The sequence below is a fragment of the Monodon monoceros genome, unplaced genomic scaffold (genome assembly GCF_005190385.1).
Source record: "Monodon monoceros isolate NGI ecotype Baffin Bay Population unplaced genomic scaffold, NGI_Narwhal_1 Super_Scaffold_16, whole genome shotgun sequence".
Lineage (NCBI taxonomy): Eukaryota > Metazoa > Chordata > Mammalia > Artiodactyla > Monodontidae > Monodon > Monodon monoceros.
Window position 1 is genome coordinate 88,995 of NW_021703772.1, and position 9,319 is coordinate 98,313.

A 9,319-nucleotide genomic window follows, 5' to 3' on the forward strand; every position below is an offset into this window, starting at 1 on the left:
GTGGAGGTGGTGATGGAGGTGGAGATGGAGAAGGAGGTGGAGTTGGAGATGGAGATGGAGATGGAGGTGGAGGTGGAGATGGAGATGGATGTGGAGATGGAGAAGGAGGTGGAGGTGGAGGTTGTGATGGAGATGAAGATGGAGATGGAGATGGTGATGGAGAAGGAGAATGAGATGGAGTTGGAAGTGGGGATGGAATTGGACATGGAGATATATAATTTATGTTTTTTTCTCCTACATTTACTAATGGAATTCTACTGTAAGAAAGAGCTGCCTCTTCCCATCCATTTATGTATTTTTTTCTCTTTTATTTATATCTATATAGACAGGTGAATAGTTATGTTATCCTCTTTTGTTAAAATCTAATACCATCATTTACTTTTTTGCTCAAAATATTCTAGTTAAGACCATTGGGATGTGCCATGTGTCTGTGACTGCGTCGGACTCTTGTGTGTGTCGTTTCCTTTAACTCTCGCCACAGAAGAGAGAGCTTAGAAATGGAGGCTTGGTTAGGACAACTGTTCACCCAAGATCACCTGAACAGACTGTGGAGAAGCCCAAGGCCTCTCATCACGTGTCCCACTGGGGCTTGAGCTCCTGTTTCTCCCAAAGCTCAGCCAGCTCAGGCTTGGAGATGGGGCACCTGGAGTCCCTAGTCACCTTGAGAGGGTGGTCTCCTCCATTCTCAGGCAGAGAAACTGAGGCACGGAAATTTCTTCTGGCTGTCCCAGGTCACATGGTGCCAGCATGACTGGTAAGGCGGGGTGCCGAGGGTGTGGGTTTCTATGGATCTCCGTGTGGCCTGGCGGGTCATCCACACCATACCCTCCTCCACACGACAAAACTATTTTCAGTAATAATCTTGTAAGAGAAAAATATTAATGACCATAAAAGAACACTGACAGCAAAATTTCTCTCTTGCTAATGTTACACACACAATTAAGAAAAACTTTAAAGGAAAGGAAAATGAAAGAAATCAAATATTATAGTACTTCAAAGGAAAATTTCAACAGTTTATTCAATACCTCTCCTATCTACCTAGCAATTTGAAATTCGATACCTAGTTACAGGCTGAGGTAATAAAGTTTTACATAAATAATTATCTTGTAACTAACAAGTGACTTTTAATAAAATAAAAACTACTCAAATTCTGCCAAATAGTTCATGTGTGAACTGAAATCTGCACTTACCAAACAAAAACTTTATGCTGTTTAAGTGCTCTTGGTTTCTAATACTAATTAGCACAAGTTCTGGAATTTTCTCTTTCATCATTGGACTTGAGCAGTTTATTCCAATGGGCATTGGAAACATTTACTGTGCCTGAAAGAGGCTTGGCTAATTCTGAATCATGATCTTACCCTTGCAACATGTGTAGCTGAGTCTGTATGTGTCAGGGGTTGACTGTATATAGGGGAGTTCTCAAATTATATTCCATGTAAAAAACTAAAAACAGAGTTACCACATGATCCTGCAAACCCACTCCTGAGCATATATCCAGAGAAAAGTATAATTCAAAAAGATACATGCACCCCAGTGTTCATAGCAGCACTGTTTACAATAGCCAAGACATGGAAGCAACCTAAATGTCCATTGACAGCTGAATGGATAAAGAAGATGTGGTACAATGGAACACTACTCAGTCATAAAAACAAATGAAATCGTGCCATTTGCAGCAACATGGATGGACCTAGAGATTATTACACTAAGTGAAGTAAGCCAGACAAAGAAGGACAAATATCATATGACATCTCTTATATGTGGAATCTAAAAAAAAAAATACAAATGAACTTATTTGCAAAATAGAAATAGACTCACAGACATAGAGAACAAACTTATGGTTACCAAAGGGGGAAAGGAGGGTGGAGAGGGATAAATTAGGAAGTTGGGATTAACATATATACACCACTATATATAAAATAGATAAACAACAAGGACCTACTGTAGAGCACAAGGCACTATATACTCAATATTTTGTAATAACCTGTAAGGGAAAAGAATCTGAAAAGGAATATATATTATACATCATATATAACTGAATCACTGTGTTGTACACCTGAAACTAACACAGCATTGTAAATCAACTATACTTCAATAAAAATATATATACCTTCCATGTAGAAGCCAATGTTTTTAAGGGATAACGAATAAAAGAGTGCTCATTAAGCTTACAAGAATACTATGAAAACCAGAGAAATTACTCAGAACTTAAACCCACGAAAGATTCTTTTTCAGAGGAAAATCTTATCACTGACATTGTTTAGATTGCTGGTGCAGGTTAACAGTGAGAAGCAGAGCAGTTCAACCTATTTTATTATTGCTTTCATACTTTTCATCAACCACACACCCTCATGCTGCCTGCACCCAGAGTGGACCCCTCCCATCACCCACCCTCAATCCTAAGGAAGCCTCACTTAACCTCTAAGCATCTTCTGCTAAGGGGAAAAGATAAAGGGAGGCCCCCTTTCTGGCCTTCTAGAAGCACCAACGAGCCATTCTCTGGACCCCAGAGCCCTCAGCTGAGTCACATGCCTTCCCCAGCTCTCTTCCTCCTTCTTCCAGACACTTGCCTGACTCATCCTTCTGTACAATGTGGGCACGTAAGACCCCAGCCAACCTGCACCTGCAGGTCACACTGGTCTCCGCTGGGGTCCTTGCTCATCCAGCACTGAGTCACCCCTAGGTGCATTTCGGTTGGTGCCTGGTGTCGGGCTCTGTCCCTGCTGTGCCCAGCACCCATCATGCAGTCTGGCAGGGCTGCTGAATGAGAGGGGAAGGCAGGGCATGGGCGCTCGGCCCTTTGCTGGGGAGATCCACAAAATAGATAGACATCTGGAAGACCTGGGGGTTGCCCTGCAATACCCCCAGGCGTGTAAACCTTGTTGACCCCCTCCTCCCGCATGTCCAGGCAGGCCATGCTGGTAGGAGGTGGGGAGGGCACTCTCTGCCCCTACCCCATGCCAAGCCCCATGCCGGGCACTGTGTATGTATCTCCTCATTTGAAACTCACAACAACCTTCCCGGCCTCACACCTGCCTGCCCACCAGCCTGCTGCCTCCCTTCCAAGGGCCCAGTCCATCTCGAGGCCCCCTGCTGACTAGCAACTTCTCCTGCTTCGAAATCCCAGAGAGAATCCGCCTGACAACAGCCCTTCTCCTCGCCCCAGTGGTCTCTCCTTGGTCCACCCCACGGTGGCCAGGCCGCTGTCCTGATCGGGGGCTAGAGTCCTGTCTAACACAGGGAGGCCCTATTACTATTATGCCCCTCATTCTACAAATGAGGACACTGTAGAGAGGTTCCAAACTTGCACGGGAGCCCACTGAAGGTGGGCCTGTGCTCCGCCTCCTGTGGTCCCCACCCCAGGGAAGCCCCTGGAAGGCAGCAGTGTGCCGCTGGCTGGTCTCCGATGTCAGCCAGTCCCAGGTGATGGACTGACTTCTGCTGAGACTTAAAAGCCATTTGAAGCCATCAAGGGAAACCAGCTTTGTGTACATATCAACTCTGTTTGGCAAAATAGCTGGAGTTGGATTTTATTTCTGCTGGGCATTGATTATGGGTATTAATTTGAGAACCTGAAAATTCAATAAAACAGATTAAACCTCCCAAAGAATGAGCGGAGACCATCAACCCGTGCTGCCAAGGGGCGTGAGAGCGAGGTGGGTGGGAAGGAGAACCCAGGGCTGGGTCAGGTCCTGCAGCCGTCCGGCCCCATGGGGCCCCCAGCCTGCTTCTGCCCTGGCACTGAGGGCACAGTGACAACACAGCCCTCCTCTGCAGGACACCTAGCCTGGCTCTGCAGGAAACCAACACCATGGCGAAAAGGGGAGATTTGGAGATTCTTGTTTTTTTAAGTTTGATTTTTCTTTTGAGGTGTAATTGACATATAACATATTAGTTTCAGGGGTACAACATAATGATTCAATATTTGTAAACATTGCAAAATGTTCACCATAATAAGTCTAGTTGACCTCTGTCACCTTAACATAGCTACAAAAATTGTTTTTCTTGTGATGAGAACTTTTAAGATCCATTCTCTTAACTTTCAAATATACAATACCATATTAGTAACTATAGTCACCAAGCTATACATTACATCCCTAGGACATATTTATTTTATTAACTGGAAGTTTTCATCTTTACTCATTTCTCTGTCCCCCAGACCATCGCCACTGGCAACCACCAATCTGTTCTCTGTATCTATGAGCTAGGTTTTTTTTTTTTAGATTCCACACATACATGATGTTGTACGATATTTGTCTTTCTCTCTCTGACTTATTTCATGTAGCATCTTACCCTCTAGGTCCATCCATGTTGTTGCAAATGGCATTATTTTATTTTTTATGGCTGAGTAATATTCCATTGTATATATGTACCACATCTTCTTTATCCATTCATCCATCAATGGACACAGGTAGTTTCCATATCTTGGCTATTGTGAATAATGCTGCAATGAATACGGAGGTGCAGATACCTTTTTGAGTAAGTGTTTTTGTTTTCTTCAGATGAAAACCCAGAAGTGGAATTGCTGGATCATACGGTAGTTCTGTTTTTAATTTTTTGAGGAACCTCCATACTGTTTTCCATCAATTTACATCCCACCAACAGTGCACAATGTTCCCTTTTCTCCATATCATCTCTAACACTTATTTCTTACCTGTTTGATGACAGCCATTCTAACAGGTGTGTGGTTTTGATTTGCATTTCCCTGATGATTAGTAATGTTCAACATCTTTTTATTTACCTGTTGACCATCTGTATGTCTTCTTTGGAAAAGTGCCTATTCAGAACTTCTGCCCATCTTAAAATCAAATTGTTTGGGGTTTTTGTTTGTTTTTGGTTTTGCTATTGAGTTGTATGAGTTCTATATATATTTTGGATATTAACCTTTATCAGATATATGATTTGCAAATATTTTCTCCCATTCTGTAGGTTACCTTTTCATTTCATTGATGGTTTTCTTCACTGTGCAGAAGCTTTTTGGTTTGATATAGTCCCATGTGTTTATTTTTACTTCTGTTTCTTTTGTTTTTGGAGTCAGATTCAAAACATCATCACCAAGACCTATGTAAAGGAGCTTACTGCCTATGTCTTCTTCTAGGAATTTTATGGTTTCAGGTCTTTTGTTCAAGTCTTTAATCCGTGGGACTGTTGATTAGAAGAGTCCAAAGAGATTCAGCAAACTAGAGTCAACCTTGAGTGAATCCTGGTGCAGAACTGAAAAAAAAAAAAAAAAGCAACTCTAAAGAACAGTCCTGGGATAATAGGTGAAATCTGAATGTGGACTGGGTATTAGAAGATATTACAGAACTGTTAAATTTGGGGTGTGATAATGCTTTTGTAGAAGAATGTCTTGATTCTTAAGAGACACATGCTTAAGTATTTAATTAAGAAATGTCATGATGTCTTACTTTGAACTTATTTTGTATTTCCTTTTCCTTATATGCATTTGTCAGGTCTTATAACAGGGTTATTCTGGTCTCCTAAAACAAATTAGAAAGTATTTCCTGTTCCTCGATTTTCTGAGAGAGTTTTGTAACATTAATATTAGTTATTTTTAACTGTTTGATAAGAATCCACCAGTGAATCCATCTAGTCTTGGGGTTTTCTTTGTGTGAAGATTTTTAAAATTATGAATGTAATTTCTTGAATAGATATAAGGCTATTCTGATTCTCTATTTCTTACTGAGTCAGTTTTAGTAAGGCATGTTTTTCAAGGAAATTTTCCATTTTCTTTCAGTTGTCAAATGCATTGGCATAAATGCAAATATTCATAATATTTTCCTTTTTATTCTTTAATGTCTGTAGAATATGCAGTATTATTTCCTTTTTCATTTATCTTAGTGATAATTTCTATTTGCTCTTTTTTTTTCTCAATTATTCTTGCTAGTGGCTTATCAATTTTATTTATCTGGTCAAAGAATCAACTTTTTTCCCCTAGCTTCTTTAGGTGAAAACTTAGATCTTTGGTTTTAAATCTTTCTTCTTTTCAAATATATGTTTCTAAAAGAAATTTACCTTTAGGTACCAGTTTAGCAGCATGCCACAAATTTTGATGTGTTCATTATCACTCATTAAAATTTTTTTAGATTTCCCTCATGATTTTTTTTTGACCTGTAAGATATTTGTTATTTATAAATGTGTTAGTATCCAATACTTGGGATTGTCTAGGGGTTTTTTTTGGTTTGTTTGTTCTTTTTTGCTTCCTGATTAAATTCTAATGTTGTTGAGAAACATTCTATAAGATTGCAATCTTCTGAAATTAACTGAGAATTATGTTATGGTCTAGCAAATTGGTCTATCTTTGTGAACATTTCACATGCACTCAGAAGAAACGTGTATTTTGCAGACAACCCAGGCTTGAATCCAGGTCTGCTATTTACTAGCCATGTGAGTTAAGCAATAAATACAGCTTCTCTGAGCCTCAGTTTCTCCAAATATAAAATGGGAATAAATGATGATATAACTGACCTAACAATGTTGTGGTGGGAATGAAATAAAAGGCTCTTAGTGCCCTGAAGTCTTGTTCTCTGTTAGCTGTCCTCTGTTTCCTCCGCCTGCTTCTTCTCATTGTTATTATTACTGTTATGGCCATAATCATTATTGTTGCTATTGTTGCTGTCACATAGTTGCAATCATTTTTTTTTTTTAACATCTCTATTGGAGTATAATCGCTTTACAATGGTGTGTTAGTTGCTGCTGTATAACAAAGTGAATCAGCTATAGGTACATACATACATCCCTATATCCCCTCCCTCTTGAGTGTCCCTCCCACCCTCCCTATCCCACCCCAGTTCATCTTTAATTGAACTTCTGAGACTGCTATTGAGCCATGCCCCCAGGGGAGTTTCCAGTGGCTTGTTTTTTTTTGTTTTTTTTTTTGTTGCGGTACGCGGGCCTCTCCCGTTGCGGAGCACAGGCTCCGGATGCGCAGGCTCAGCAGCCATGGCTCACGGGCCCAGCCGCTCTGCGGCATGTGGGATCTTCCCAGACCGGGGCACGAACCCGTGTCCCCTGCATCGGCAGGCGGACTCTCAACCACTGCGCCACCAGGGAAGCCCTCCAGTGGATTATTTTACAGTCCGTTACAAAGCTATTCTCACCATCATGATGATTGTCACCCTCATAACGAAATGCATGCTTTACGTTCTACCCGGAGGTGACTGTGGAGGGAGGCCAGCCCTGCCATATTCTTGAAGCCACAGGGGTCTCCCTGGCACAGACGAGTGAGGTCTTTGGAGCTGACCAGCCTTCTGGGGACACCTGGTGTTTGATAACACAACTTTCTCACTCTTGACTTCTCTGATGTGCTACTTTTGTGGGGCCCTAGATGGTGTGTCTTTGGATGATTATCTTCTGTAGGGCACATGGATTGGAGGTCCTGATGAGACAGGCTGGGACCTGGGACCTGGGACCCTTTGCTACAGTGCTTGCACCTGGACAAATGTCTCCTAGAGCAATAAAATAAATAAATAAATAAATAAACTATAAGGGACTAAAAATAACTGTGTGCATGTGCAGTCAGGGCAAATTATGGACAACAAGATACAAAAAGACCAGAAAAACCCAACTGCCACTTCTGAGGAGCTGGGAGCAAAAACAGGGTGTTGGGGGCAAAAGCATGTACTGCGCATGCCCCCTGCACTCAGCACCACAAAGGGATGGGCAGACCACCTAAGCCACGCCTCCAGCCCGACCCCTGGACACACCCCCACGCTCACCCCATATAAGGAAGCAGCTCATACCCACCTCGAGGAGCGAACAAGGGAATCTGTTATTTGTTCTTGCTGTCCCCTGCTGTAGCAGGAGCCCCAGTAAAGACTTGCTTGAATTTCTTGTCCGGCCTCTTATCAATTTCTATTGATTGCGGAAGGCCAGGAACCCTGGTCGGTATCACTGATCTCTTGCATATTAGAATGCATTTTTCAGTTGTCTTCACTGGTGCCAGGGGATCAGGTTGGGTGTAATATCTCAGGCTGTGAACTTTCTCCTACAAAATTGCCTCTCCACGGCTCTATTGCCTTCTGACATTGGAAACAGCAGAACAGAACTCTGAGGTTAGCCTGATTCTTGTTCCTTGAGATAGAACTCTTATTTTTCTGCCTAGTAGCTTAAGATTTTTTTCCTTCATAACACAATCCCCAAAGTTTTGCGTGGTATAGGTATAAACATCTTTCTTGATCCTTTTTGATCCACACACACAGCTCTCTAGCTGGGAAATCTCTTTTTGATAATATATTGATCACTCTTTCCACATGTTCATTCATTCAAAAACTATTTATTGAGTACCTAGGTTCCAGGCACTGAGAATACACCAGTGAAGAAGATAAAACTCCTGCCCTCAGGGAGCTTCCAGATGATAAGGGAAACAGTCAATAAACAATAAATGAAAATGTTAAACAAGAGCTCCAGGCAGCAGCAAGCAGGTCTTTGGAGGATAATAAAACAGCCTGAGGGATGGAGAATGCAGGGGCAGGGAGTTCTGCCTGGAGGGGGTGGGGGATGGCTGGAATTTCAGCCTCTTCCTTCCTTAGGAATGTCTATTCTAGTTCACCATGGAGTTGGATCACTTTTCTGCCCTTGATGCCAAAAGCTCAGCCTCTGTGCACCTGTGCTGAATTGAATCTCAGAGACAGAGTTTTGGGTGAAGTAGGAAATAATAGCTTTATTGCTTTGCAAGACAAAGGAGGACACAGAGGGCTTGTACCCTGAAAAACTGTGTGTCCCAAACCGGGGCGGGGTGGGGGGCGGATTTGGTGAGGAGTTTTAGAGCAGTGGTTCAAGGGGGGGGTTGCTGATAAGGACCAGGGCCTGCGCTCCTTTAATCTGGCCTCAGGGTGTCTCCTGGTGAGCCTTTGTTGGGGGTTTTACTTCTGCAGAAGAGCTCAGAGATACTGTTCTGTGTATCCCTTGAGGCGGGGCCAGGACCTGCCCCAAGGCTGCACTGTTGTTTCTCCTCCCTTGCCTCTGCATCCCCCCTCTTCCCTGATTAGCAGCTGTTTGAACCTGCCCTTTGGAACGCAGGGAAGGTCAGGGAGGCTGAATGAAGCCTATTCCCTACAAACAAGAAACAGGGAGACACAGAAAGTCTTCCGAGCCCAGGACCCCCACAGGGTCCTGCTTGGTTTCACCTTCAATATGTAGTTTTTAAATTTTTATCATTTGCTTCTATTTTTTCCCCCCAGCAATCTGGGAGAACTTGCCAAGGTGTCCTCCATGCATCAACTGTGACATCAATTCAATTTTCCCCAGTCCCTTGTGCTCTTTTTTGCCTCTGGTGAGGACCCTGAGTCATCAGAATGACTTCAACTTTCTCTTGCTGTGT